Here is a 14,728-nt window from a genome sequence, read left to right on the forward strand (position 1 = left end):
AGTTGATTGTGGAGATTTAATCCGCCGCTCCTGAGGCTGCTGGGAGAAATTTCCCTTTGTGTTCTTTGTTAGCACAGCTCCCGGGACTCAGCTTTGGATTTGGCCCCGCCTCTGCGTGTAAGTCGCCAGAAGGCGTCTGTTCTTCGCTCAGACAGGACGGGGTTAAAGGGGCAGCTGATTCAGGGGCTCTGGCTCACTCAGGCTGGGGGGAGGGAGGGGCACGGACGTGGGGCGAACCTGTGGCGGCAGAGGCTGGCATGACGTTGCAGCAGCCTGAGGTGCACCTTGTGTTCTCCCGGGGAAGTTGTCCCTGGATCACGCGATCCTGGCAGTGTTGGGCTGCACAGGCTCCAGGGAGGGGAGGTGTGGAGAGTGACCTGTGCTCGCACACAGGCTTCTTGGTGGCAGCAGCAGCTTCCTTAGCGTCTCATGCCCGTCTCTGTGGTCCCTGCTTTTAGCCGCTGCTTGCGCCCGTCTCTGGAGCTCCTTTAAGCAGCGCTCTTAATTCCCTCTCCTCACGCACCAGGAAACAAAGAGGGAAGAAAAATTCTCTTGCTTCTTCGGCAGATCTAGACTTTCCCCCAGACTCCATCCCGGCCAGCCGTGGCGCACTAACCCCTTCAGGCTGTGTTCACTCCGCCAACCCCACTCCTCTCCCTGGGATGCGACTTCCAAAGCCCGAGCCTCAGCTCCCAGCCCCCGCCCGCCCCGGCGGGTGAGCAGACAAGCCTCTCGGACTGGTGAGTGCTGGTCGGCACCTATCCTCTGTGCGGGAATCTCTCCGCTGTGCTCTCTGCACCCCTGTTGCTACGCTCTCCTCCGTAGCTCCAAAGCTTCCCCCTTCTGCCACCTGCAGTCTCCGCCCGCAAAGGGACTTCCTAGTTTGTGGAAACCTTTTCTTCTTCACAGCTCCCTCCCACTGGTGCAGGTCCCGTCCCTATTCTTTTGTCTCTGTTTTTTCTTTTGCCCTACCCAGGTACATGGGGAGTTTCTTGCCTTTTGGGAGGTCTGAGGTCTTCTGCCAGCATTCAGTGGGTGTTCTGTAGGAGTTGTTCCACGTGTAGATGTATTTCGGATGTATCTGTGGGGAGGAAGGTGATCTCCGCATCTTACTCTTCCGCCATCTTCCCCCTCTCACCCTCTATTGTTTTTTAATCTCTATTTTTATTTATTTCCTCTCTGATCTTTATTATTTCCTCCCTTCTGTTGACTTTACGTTTTGTTTGTTCTTCTTTTTCTGTTTCTTTTAAGTGGTAGGTCAAGTTGTTTATTTGAGATTTTTCTTGTTTTCTTGAGGAAGGGCTGTATCACTATGAACTTCCTTTAAGGATTAATTTTGCTACATCCCATAGATTTTGTATGGTTGTGTTTTCATTGTAATTTGGCTCAAGGTATTTTTTAATTTCCCATTTGATTTACTCACTGACCCACTGGTTTTTTTTAAGTAGCATGTTGTTTAGTCTTCATGTAATTGGCTTTTTGTCATTTCTTTTTCTGTGATTGATTTCTAGTTTCATGCCATTGTGATGAGAAAAGATGCTTGAAGTAATTTTTGACGTGTTTCTATGCAAAGTTCAAAGGGGTGACTGGAGATGGAAAAGAAAGGACAGGTGAAGACTATTAAATGGAAAGCCCTGAAAAAACTTCCTCACTAATTGGCTATGACAAATGAAAAAGGCCTCAATTATGATTTCTAGATTTTGAGCCAGTGTTACTGGAAAAAATTAGGGGTTAGGAGGAGGAGCTAAAGATAATAGGGAGGAGAGAAGAGAGTAAGTTTAGATTTTCATATATTAAGATTGAGATGGCAATTGATGACTCATGAGTGTAGAAGGCATTTGAAGTTATATGACTTATGTTTAGAGAAAGGGTTAGGGCTGAGAGTATTTTAAAATTTCTCACTCATTTCACAAAAGATAGATGGATAGGGATATACATAAATTTTGAAATCCTGCACTTGGAGGATGGTTGAATTTATATTTAGGTTATGAATCACTGGTTCTATAAGGCAGAAGCAGCAAGCAGAACAGAAGACAAACAGTTGAGTGCTGAGTCTTATGGAATACTCATGGTTGGGGGTAAACACGGAAAGAAGAGTCAGAATAGGTAGTACGAGAAGTTAAAGGAGAATGAAAGCCAAGTGCACAGGGAGTTTCAAAGGGGAGGTTGTAAATGGCTTTAACAGCTACAGAGAGGTAAGGAAAAATAAGGATTTAGAAATAATGAGACCACTGATGGCTATGGATATGTGTTTCAACAGAGTAATGGAGGTGAAATTATAGGATGATGGCTAGGTGCTGAGGAATGCTCAAAGGGTTTAAACCACATTTTGGTAGTAAATGAAAGAAGAGACTTTAATTCAGTAACATTACTTTAGGGCTTCCCTGGTGGCGCAGTGGTTGAGAGTCCGCCTGCCGATGCAGGGGACATGGGTTCGTGCCCTGGTCCGGGAAGATACCACATGCTGCGGAGCGGCTGGGCCTGTGAGCCATGGCCGCTGAGCCTGTGCGTCCGGAGCCTGTGCTCCACAACGGGAGAGGCCCACATACCACAAAAAAAAAAAAATAATAACATTACTTTAGTACTTACTATAAGACCTTTACATTGAAAACTAAGAAATATTTCACAGGGAAATTTTAAAAGACCAAAATAAGTGGAGAGATATGTACCATGTTTATAGATTTAAAAACTCAATTCTCTCAAAGTTTATAAACATAGATTCAATTCAACCACAATCAAAATCTCAACAGGCTGTTTTTAGAAGTTGACAAGTTGATATTAAAATTTATATGGAAAAACAAAACCCAATCTTGGAAAAAAATAAAACAAAGCTGATGGACTTACACTACCTAATTTCAAAATTTTACTATAGGGACTTTCCTGGTGATGCAGTGGTTAAGAATCCGCCTGCCAATGCAGGGGACATGGGTTCAATCCCTGGTCTGGGAAGATCCCACATGCTGCAGAGCAACTAAGCCTGTGTGCCACAACTACTGAGACTGCGCTCTAGAGCCCGTGAGCCACAACTACAGAGCCCACGCACCACAGCTACTGAATCCTGCACACTCTACGGCCTGCACTCCGCAACAAGAGAAGCCACTGCAGTGAGAAGCCCGTGCACTGCTAAAAAGAGTAGCCCCCACTCGCCGCAACTAGAGAAAGCCCACATGCAATCAACGAAGACCCAATGCAGCCAAAAATCAATTAACTATAAAGTTACAATAATCAAAACAATGTGGTAGTATGGTAAGAACAGACAAATAGATCAATAGACCAGAACACAAAGTCCTGAAATAGACCCTCATGTGTAAGTCACTTGATTTTTGCAAAGGCACCAAGGCTATGCAACAGGGAAAAGTTTTTTCAGCTAATGGTATTACAGCAATGGGGTAAATATATGAAAAAAATGAACCTCAATCCCCACCTCATACACTTCACAAAAAATAATTTGAGATATATCATTGACCTAAATATAAAAACTAAAGCTATAAACTTCTAGAAGAAACATATGAGGACATCGTTGAGAACTTATGATAGGCAAAGATTTATTGGATTGACAGCGCCAAATGTTGGTGAGAATGTAGAGAAACAGGAGCTCTCATACATTGCTGGTAGGAGTGCAAAATGATGAATAACTTTGGAAAACTGTTCAGCAGTTTCCCATAATGTTAATCAAGCATATATCTACCCTATGACTCAGCAATTCCACTCATAGCTATTTGTCCAAGGGAGATGAAAACATCTCCACACAAAGACTTGAGCAATAACGTTCACAGCAATTTTTTTTTTTTTTGAGGTATGCGGGCCTCTCACTGTTGTGGCTTCTCCCGTTGCAGAGCACAGTCTCCGGACGCGCAGGCTCAGCAGCCATGGCTCACGGGCCCAGCCACTCCGCGGCATGTGGGATCTTCCCGGACCGGTGCATGAACCCTCGTCCCCTGCATTGGCAGGCAGACTCTCAACCACTGTGCCACCAGGGAAGCCCCCCGTTCACAGCAATTTTATTCATAATAGCTGCAAACTAGAAACAACTCAAATGTGAATGGATAAACAAATTATAGTGTAGCCATATAGTGGACCACTACTCAGCAATGCAAAAGAATGAACTATGGATGTAATCAACAACATGATGAATCTTAAAAACATTATGTTGGGTGAAACAAGCCTTACACAAAAGAATACATACTGCATAGTTTGTTTATATAATGCTTAAGAACAGGCAAATTCAATCTATGGGGATAAAAGTTTAATTAGTGTTTGTCTATGGTGGGTGGGAACTGACTGGGAAAGGAGCATAATGGAACTTTGTGGAGTAATGAAATGGTCTATATCTAGATTAGGGTGGTGGTTACATGGGTGTATACATTCATTAGTTCATAAAATTAACTTTAAGATCACTGCTATTCACTGGGTATTTTAACACAGATTTTTTTTTTTAATCCACAGGGACCAACAACAGAATAGAACTGGAGAAGCAGGTGATATTTTCCAGTTTTTTTCATAATATAATTAATTGATTAATATTTCCTTTTCACTTCAGGACCAATAACCATTTAAATGTTTAAACAATGAACGATTGTTTAAAGTTCATCATCTACTTGTTAGATTCCTATTATACTTTGAAGAATTCTAAACAAAGAATGGCAAGCTAATCATTCTCTTCTGTCAGTCATCCTTTGTATATTCTTAAATCTCTCAGAGTAGAATTAGACCTAAAAACTAATCCAATCTAACAACAGATATCCTAAGGTTAGTCACTGTTTTTTTCCTAAGCCATAATTTTTTCTTAAGCATGATTACTAGAATAGTGACTGACTCTCAGTTCGTTTTCAATAAATATTTGTTGACTGACTTTTGAGTAGTGACAAAAATAATCACCCTCCCCAACAAAAAAACCAAGTAGATCATTGAATGTCCATTAGCATTATGAAGGATAAAGTTAAAAAGCTACAAGCTATTTATATTTCACTCATTTGGTATTAATATCAGAAAGTATCGTATTCTATTGTTTCAACAAAAATTTATTGAACATTCCCAGTTCCTGAGTCCTAGACATGGAATATTGGAGATAACAAAACAGTGTCCCTCCCCTATAGAGCTTACATTCAGTGGGTGAGAGAAAGTCGGTAAAAATAATATGTCAGGAAGTAATAAATTATATGAAGAAAACTGAGGAAGTAGGGTAAGAAGCTAGAGAGTAACAGAGGTACTATTTAGATAAGGTGACCTAGGAAGATCTTACTCTGAGGAGGTGACACTTGAGTAATAACAAAAATGAAGTGAAAGATCCAACAACATGAAGGGCATAAAAGGGAGGATGTTTACATTATGAAGGGTAATAAGAGAAAAGGCCTTCAGGTAGAAGGCAAAGTTCTAGAATCAAAAATAAGTTAGGTGGGGCTTCCCTGGTGGCGCAGTGGTTGGGAGTCCGCCTGCCGATGCAGGGGACGCGGGTTCGTGCCCCGGTCCGGGAGGATCCCGCATGCCGCGGAGTGGCTGGGCCCGTGGGCCGTGGCCGCTGAGCCTGCGCGTCCGGAGCCTGTGCTCTGCAACGGGAGAGGCCGCAGCGGTAAGAGGCCCGCGTACCGAAAAGAAAAAAAAAAAAAATTAGGTGTTTTCAAGGAAGGACTGAGTGAGGAAGGAGAGGTAGGCGATGAAGTCAGTAAGGTAAGCAAGGACTATATCATGTAGACCCTCAGGGGCCTAGGTAAGGAGTTTGGATTTTATTGAGAGTACAATACTATGTCATTAGAATTTTGAATTGGAGGATTGGAATGGTGAATATCAGAGTGACATGATCTGATGTATGTCTCGAAAAAGTTAGCCTGCCTGCCGTTAACAAAATGACTGTAAAGATTCAGTAGTGCAGCCAGTTTTGATGATGACCACAGGCCATTATATAATTTTCAAGTCTCACATTTGAACTAGATATGAGAATTTTGAAATTTAGAAGGCAATGTCGTAACTTCTTTGAGATACATCTAAAGAAATATTTAGGTTTCCAAATTCTGAACGATTTACTTGGTGAAATATTTGAAGGTTAAAATTTGTTACTAACTTATGTAGTTCACTCAGTTATTTAAAAATATTTACACTAACTATATGCAAGGTTAGTCCTCTGCTAAGCACTCTGAGGACATTCAATGCACAGTAAAGGACACCAGCTAGAGATTGTTCCTCTGGTATTTTTTTTTAACTTGTTGTTGTTAGCAGTATTGCCTCTTATTTTCAGCACTTATTTGAAACTGTTTTAGCTCACCAGTCTAATTAAAATTTTGCTTAAACCAGTTAAATATTTTTTTATTTCTCTATATTCTATCATTGTTTCTCAAAATGTGTTTTTTATAAGATTACCCCTCAGAGATGTTCCATGAAAAAAAAAAGACTTCTGTGGTCAGATAAGCTTGGGAAACGTATATCTTTCCTCAGAGATTAAAAATGCATATTAGACTATAAAAGATTTTAAGATGTCCCAGAGTAAGGAAGTTATATTTTAAAATATAAGTTTAATCTAGCACTTCTCAAACAATTTAGACTACATAATTTAGCTCATATTAACATCCCAAGGAGCTAGTGTTCTACAAAACACATTCTGGAAAATGTTATACTAAGTTGTTTAGTTAGTCGTTTCCAGACAGTTTCTCTCAATTTACATTCCTTGTGTCCTAAAGGTATTGTTTTAAAATCCAAAAGGGTTTCTTGGATTTCTGAATAATCTAATTCTACAATGGAGAAGAGTGAAATAATTCTTCAGCTTCATATTTCTTTTTTTTATTGTGATAAAAAACATATAACAAAATTTAACGTCTTAAATATTTTTAAGTGCACAGTTCAGTAGTGTCAAGTATATTCACATTTTTATGAAACAGGTCTCCAGAACTTTCTCATCTTGCAAATATGAAACACTATACCCATTAAACAACAGCTACCCTTCCCCACCCCACCCAGCCCCTGGTAACCATAATTCTACTTTTTGTTTCTATGATTTTGACTTCTTTAGACACCATATATAAGTGGAATCATACAGTATTTCTTTTTGTGACTGGTTTATTTCGCTTAGCATGATGTCTTCAAGGTTCATGCATGTTGTAGCATATGACAGGATTTCCTTCATTTTTCAAGATGAATAATATCCCATTGTATGTATGTATCACATTTTGTTTATCCACTGAGGTTGATTCCACCTCTTGGCTATTGTGAATGGTGCTATGAACATGGGTGTGCAAATATCTCTTCAAAGCCCTGCTTTCAGTTCTTTTGGATATAAACCCAGAAGTGTGCTTTTTCAATCGTAAGATAGTTCTATTCTTAATTTTTTGAAGTACTATAGTGGTTGTGCTATTCTATATTCCCACCAATAGTGCACAAAGGTTCCAATTTTTCCATATCCTCACTAACACTTGTTAATTTTCTGGGTTGTTGGTTTTGTTTTTTGGGTTTTTTTGATAGTAGCTGTCCAGCAGAGTACCATGTACTGGTTACCAATCCCAGGTGAGGACTCTAAACACTTCTCCCTATTGCATCTAGGTATCAGAGACACCACAGAAAACAACACAGTAAAGAAATGGATGGAACAACACTTTACTTACATAGAGGAGAGATGGAGCAAGACCAGCTTCAGTAGTGGACATTGGTCCCCCATGGCCAGCAGGTCTTTCCTGGCAGCCCACACAAGGCAGTTTGCCTACATGGACCCCTCTCATGTTGGCAGAAAGGACCCTGACCCTTCCCATGTGAAGTCTGAAATACTATATAAAAGCTGGGGGTGAGCCTGAGGGCCTTTGACATACAATTAAGCAAAACAAAAGCATACTTGACTGAGTACGAAACAGAGAAAGATATTCTCGCACAAGGTGATAAGCCCAGCACAGGCTGTGTGGGCTCTTCATCTCTTGGTTAAAAAGTGTTCTGGGTCCAGGTAATCCCCTTCAACTCTTCCACATAGTTCTAGTATTTACTTCCATATTTCTAAATAATGCTTATATTAGGCTGAATCATAAGAAATTGAGATTTTTGTAGGTGAAAAGTGGTTAACATCAACAATTTCAGATGGTTCAACTTAATACTAATATTTCTTGGGTTTACAGTTCTGAACATTGTCTACTGACTTTCCACTGTGGAGAGAAAGGATTTAGATTTACTACAACACCCCCCACACACACACATGCTCACTTCTCCCCCATCCTTCCCATATAGTTATAGCACAACTGGTGGTTAAGAGTTCACATTATTACCCTATGTAAATATTACTCACATTTGAGCCTTACACTGTACTGTGATTTCACTTCTTTTCTTGCTCAACTTTATTTTTCCCTGAAATTTAATTGCCTCATTTTAAACTTTGCTCAGTTTTCTATATACCTGTCATAATTCATCCACAAACTTCCTGACGTGATTCTTAAATTTCTCTCAGTAATGTAAGGTAATCTGTCAATTTTCTTTTTCTTGCATACCTGTCTAGAAACTCTCCATCTCTCTGATGTCATGAATGAATTTTTAGAAACATTTTACTCTACTCCTGGTTGCTTATCTCTATTTTTTCTGAATTTCTTTTCTGTTTGCTTTGGTCTTTGTCTTCCATGTTAGAAGTCTTCCTCAGGGACTTCCCTGGTGGTCCAGTGGTAAAGAATCCGCCTTACAATGCAAGGGATTTGGATTCAATCCCTGGTCCGGGAACTAAGATCCCACATGCCGCAGGGCAACTAAGCCTGCGCGCCACAACTACTGAGCTCGTGCGCCTCAAGTAGAGCCTGCGTGCCACAAACTACAGAGCCCACGTGCCCTGCAGCCTGTGTGCCACAACTAGAGAAGGGGAAAAAAAAAACCCGCATGCCGCCACAGCTAGAGAGAAGCCTGTGCGCCACAACGAAAGATCCAGCATGCCTCAGTGAAGATCCCACGTGCCTCAACTAAGCCCTGATGCAGCCAAAAATAAACAAAATAAATAAATAATAATAAGTCTTTAAAAATAAATAACAGAAAGCCCAGAAATAGATAAAAATTGATTTAAAAAGTCTTCCTCAAATGTCTAGCAACACTTAGCTGTCTTTTCCTAGTTAATAGCGAGGTACTGAAAAGCTAATTAGAAGGTTTAAGTGTCAGCTGTTGGGCCTCCCCATAGTGTGATTGAAGGAGACTGATGGTTTCACTGGAGCACTCAAATGTCAGCATTCATGAATGTTTTGCTTGGGTCAGTCAGTTTCTGCCAAGAGGATTCCTCCAATCTCCTCCCCGGGGGTCCAATCCTGGCTGCCAGCATTTAGAAACCTTTACACAGGGAAGGAAATGGAGGAATTCCAATGTTCAGAATAGAAATTTTCATGTAATTTATCTTTAAGGTATAGTTCTTCCCCCTGCTCTCAACCATACCTATTGTTTCTGAGCACAGGATGTCTGATTCAGCGTTTCTCGAGAGTAAACCTCCTGCCTTCTGCTGGGATGGGGAAAGAGTAGTGGAAAAAAATCAGCTGGATGTGCAGGGTAGGAAAGAAGATCTGGAGACTAACTGCTCCTGATACATATTTACAGTCAATCTGCTTCCAGCCACCCCCCACCCCCCGGCCATCAGAGGTACCCGGCACCTCTATGCCTTGACCTTGCCTGAGTGTTGCATTATGAATCAGCTTGCTTCTTATTATATTCCCACCCCACACTGGAAATTAGGCTTCAGGGTCTTCATTCACTAAGTACGTTGCTACTCATTTATCCTCCTTTCACCTTCTAAGTTCATCAATCGGTGAATATGAATAAATATTTATGGTGATAAGAAAAAGTGTTCTGGGCCCATGGCTCATTCTTATATGGCTGAGTGGGAGTCAAAAGACTACATGCACAAGACTGTCTTTTCCAACAGTAGCCATCCTGATGGATGTGAGGTGATATCTCATTGTGGTTTTGGTTTGCATTTCTCTGATGATTTGTGATGTTGAGCATCTTTTCATGTATTTGTTGGCCATTTGTATATCATCTTTGAAGAAATGTCTATTCAAGTCCTTTTCCCATTTTTAAATTAGATTACTTGATTTTTGTTGTTGTTGAGTTGTAGGAATTCTTTATATTAACCATTTATCAGATACGTGATTTGAAAATATTTTCTCCCACTCCAATGTTGATTGTGTCCTTTGATATAAAAGGTTTTAAGTTTGATGTACTCCCATTTGTCTAATTTTGCTTTTGTTTTCTGCTTTTGGTGTCATGTCCAAGAAATCCATTGTCATAAATCTTTTCTGCTAGGTTTTCTTCTAGGAGTTTTATAGTTTTGAGTCTTACATTTAGGTCTTTAATTTGTTTTGAGTTAATATTTGTATATGATATAAAATAAAGGTCCAGCTTTATGTTTTTCAATGAATATCCAGTTTTCCTGACACCATTTTTTGAAGAGACTGTCCTTTACTCATTGAGTAGTCTTGGCACTCTTGTCAAGGATCATTTGACCATATTCACGAGAGTTTATACTGGGGCTATTCTATTCCATAGGTCTATTTGTGTATCTTTATGTCAGTATCACACTTTTGAATACTGTAGTTTTGTAATATGTTTTGAAATCTGAAAGTGTGAGTCCTCCAATATTGTTCTTTTTCAAAATTGTTTTGGCTATTCAGGGTCCCTTGCGATTCCATATGAGTTTTAGGATGAATTTTTCTATTTCTACAACAATTAGGATTTTGATGGGGAGTGAGTTGAATCTGTAGACTGCTTTGGGTATTATGGGTATTTTAATAATATTGTCTTCCAATCCATGAACATGGGGTATCTTTCCATTTATTTGTGTCTTTAATTTCTTTCATCAATAATTTGTAGTTTTCAGTATACAAGTCTTTTGACTCTTTGGTTAGGTTTATTCCTAAGTATTTTATTCATTTTGATGCTATTATAAATGGAATTATTTTTTAAATTTCCCTTTTGGATTATTCATTCTCGATTACAAAACAACTGACTTTTGTGTATTTATTTTCTATCCTGCATTCCTTTATTCTAAAAGTTTCTGTGGCTTCTGTAGGTTTTTCTACATGTAAATTCATGTCCTATATGAACAGAGATAATTTTGCTGCTTCCTTTCCAATTTGAATGTCTTTTACTTCTTTCTCTTGCCTAATTTCTCTGGCTGGGACTTCCAATGCTATACTGAATAAAAGTGGCAAGAGCAGTTCTCCTTATTACTGATTTTAGAGGAAAAGATTTCAGTTTTTCACCATTGCGTTTGATGTTAGTTGTGGGCTTTTCATATACAGCTTTTCTTATGTTGAAGTAATTTCCCTGTATTCCTAGTTTTGGTGAGTGTTTTTATCATAAAAGGGTGTTGAATTTTGTCAAATACTTTTTCTGCATCACTTGAAATGATCATGTGCTTTTTATCCTTCATTCTATTCATGTGCTGTGTCACATTTATTGATTTGTGGGTGTTGAACCATCCTTGCATTTCACAAATAAATTCCACTTGGTCGTGGTATAGAATCCTTCTAATGTGCTGTTAAATTCAGATTGTTAGTATTTTATTGACGATTTTTGCATAAATAGTCAGCAGGGAATTGGTATGTAGTTTTCTTTTCTTGAAGTGGAAAGGTACCAGGCTAATGCTGGCCTCATAAAATGAGTCTGAAAATATTTCCTCTTCTTCAATTTTTTGGAAGCGTTTCAGGATTGGTGTTAATTTTTCTTTAAATGTTTGGTAAAATTCTACAGGGAAGTCATCAGGTCCTGGAATTTTCTTTGTTGAGAGGTTTTTGACTACTGATTCAATCTCCTTACTAGTTATTAGTCTGTTCAGATTTTCTATGTCTTCATGATTCTGTCTTGGCAGAATTTTTTTCTTAATCTAACTAAGGGCTTATCAATTTTGTTTAACTTTTCAAAAAAACAATTATTAGTTTCATTGACTTTTTTCCTATTGTTTTTCTGTTCTCTGTTTCATTGCTCTCTGCTCTAATCTTTAATATTTCCTTCTTTCTGCTTGCTTGGGTTTAGTTTGTTCTTTTTCTAGTTTCTTGACTTGTAATATTGCGTTGTTCATTTGAGATCTTTCTTCTTTTTTATTATTTATTTTTTATTGAGTTATAATTAACATACAATATTATACTAGTTTGAATTGCACAACATAGTTATTTGATATGTTTATACATTTTGAAATGATCACCACAATAAGACCAGTTACCATCTGCCACCATACAAAGTTGTTACAGTATTATTGACTATATTTCCTATGTGTACCTTATATCCCTGTGACTTATTTATTTTATAGGTGGAAGTTTGTACTTCTTAATCCCCTTTGCCTATTTTGTCCATTTCCTTTACCCCCTCCCTCTGACAACCACCAGTTTGGATCTATGAGTCTGTTTCTGGTTTGTTTTGTTTGTTTATTTTTTTTAGCTTCCACATATAAGTGAAATCATACAGTATTTTTTTTCTCTGTCTGACTTATTTCACTAAGCATAATATCCTCCAGGTTCATCCATGTTGCCACAAATGTCAAGATTCCATTCTTTTTCATGGCTGAATAATATTCCTGTGTATGTGTGTATCTATCTATCTATCTACCATCATCTATCTATCTATCTATACCACATCTTCATCATAGATTCATGGACACTTGGGTTGCTTCCATATCTTGGCTATTGTAAATAGTGCTGCAATGAACATAGGAGTACATATATCTTCCCAAATTAGTGTTTTCATTTTCTTTGGATGAATATCCAGAGGTGGAATTGCTGGATTTTGTGGTAGTTCTATTTTTAGCTTTTTGAGGATTTTTATTCTTTTCTAAAGTAGGCATTTACAGCTATAAATTTCCATCTTAGCACTGCCTTTGCTGAATTTCATAAGTTTTGTATGTTGTGTGTTTTTGTTTTCATTTGTCTCAAGGTTTTTTCTAATTTCTCTTGTGACTTCTTTTTTGACTCATTGGTTTTTTAAGAGTATGTTGTTTAATTTCCACATATTTCTGGATTTTTCTGTTTTCCTTCTGCTATCAATTTCTAGTTTTATTCCATTGTGATCAGAAGATACTTTGTTTGATTTCAGTCTTTTTGAATTGTTAAGACATGTTTTGTGGCTTAAAATATGGTCTATCGTAGAGAATGTTCCATGTGTACTTGAGAAAAATATGTATTCTGCTATTGTTGGGCGAAGTGTTCTATATGTGTCTGTTAGGTCCAGTTGGTCTGTAGTATTGTTCAAGGCCTCTATTTCCTTATTTATCTTCAATCTGGTTGTTCTATCCTTTATTGAAAATGGGGTATTGAAGTCTCCTACTGTTATTGTGTTGCTGTCTATTTCTTCTTTCAGTTTTGTCAAAGTTTGATGTTTAAACTGGCCAGTTAGGAATCATATTATTAACATAATATGAAACCATATATAATCTATTAAAGTATTAAAAAACAGAAACATCTTAGAAACATTTCCCTCCACTCTTCTGTAGCTTTTTGAAAGAGATTGCCTTGCTTAAGTTAAAGTCACAGTGATTTTTCAGGGCCTTAAATACAGCAGTGGAACCTGGTCTTAAAGATAATTTCTAAATTTTACCTCCTTTATATCATTTTTCTGGATCAACCTGGTCATTTATGATGGCTTCAGTCCAGAGGTAAATTTATGGAGAAACTACTGAAGCTTAAACATTCTTTGACCCCTTCTGATGTGTTCACTTAGTTATGCTTTTGTAAAATTTGTAAGATTGAGGCATTTTAACTGTAATCAGTTAAGGCCACTTTTGTGAGGTGGTTTGGAGTAGCCAGTGGCACTTTTAGGATCCAGATGAGGGACAAGTGAGTTGGGGGCACATTTCCTTTGAGTTTAATGGCATATATTTAGGTAGCTTGCAGTTACTTGTGTGTCTAGCTAAGGCATTGTTAGGTATAATGGTGTTGGAATGGCTTTCAATATGCTCCTGTGGCCCACTGTGCCTGCTCAGCCAGCAGTGTGACAGAAAAGTGTAAGTCCAGAGTCCACAGCACCAAATGAAGGTGTCCTATGGCACTGTGACAGGTAGTTCACGAGGATGCTGCCTCCTGGTATTATTAACTGAAAGGTAAATTTTTAGCACCAAATGAAAAACAGACTGTCTATGTTTGCTGCAAAATCAAAGATAATCAGCCACCAAATATCAAAGTTTATTAATGAACTTCATTTGATGATAATTTTCTCTAATTATATAAGCACGACAAACTAATATAATAATGGCTCCCCATACATAAATATAACTATTTGTTACATTTATTTAAAAATTCATTTAACCAAAAGGAAAAAATATACTTTTCATACTTTCAAGCTTAAATTTAAAATTTGAGCTTTTTATCCATTTTTAATTGTTACAACCACCTAAATATTAGAAAGACTAAATTTTTTTATTTTAAATATTTCAAAGTTTTAGCCACTTCTCTTGAGGACAAGGCAATGGATAGAAAGACTCTAAAATTATTTTTGTTTTGTTCCATCTCATTATGGATATAGGGAAATGAAACCGACAGGTTATCATTGCTGGACTTACTTTACTCCATGATTATAAACCAACAACCAATCAAATCTTTAACACAGTTCACTGAAAAGCCAAGAATTTATTAAAAGGAGAAGTACAGGGATGAAAATGAGAAAATTAAAAGTCAAGTTTAAAGTAATCTTTCAAATTCACTTTAAAGAGTTAGATTTTAATCACTTGAAGAAAACTACTAGAGAAGAAAGACTTCTAGGGAACTAATGGTAGACACCAGCTTCTCCTTTTAATTATATTAATTTATTA

The 14,728-nt window shown here is 38.1% G+C and overlaps 1 long non-coding RNA gene across 1 annotated transcript; it reads left to right on the forward strand.

Moving 5' to 3' along the window:
- Nucleotides 1–578: 578 nt before the first annotated feature.
- On the forward strand, nt 579–8,635 carry LOC132529887 (uncharacterized). The gene is made up of 4 exons (XR_009543607.1): nt 579–740; nt 1,512–1,610; nt 4,447–4,478; nt 8,587–8,635. It is a non-coding gene; the product is annotated as an uncharacterized LOC132529887 (long non-coding RNA).
- The last annotated feature ends 6,093 nt before the right edge of the window (nt 8,636–14,728 follow it).

The sequence above is a fragment of the Lagenorhynchus albirostris genome, chromosome 1 (assembly GCF_949774975.1).
Source record: "Lagenorhynchus albirostris chromosome 1, mLagAlb1.1, whole genome shotgun sequence".
NCBI lineage: Eukaryota > Metazoa > Chordata > Mammalia > Artiodactyla > Delphinidae > Lagenorhynchus > Lagenorhynchus albirostris.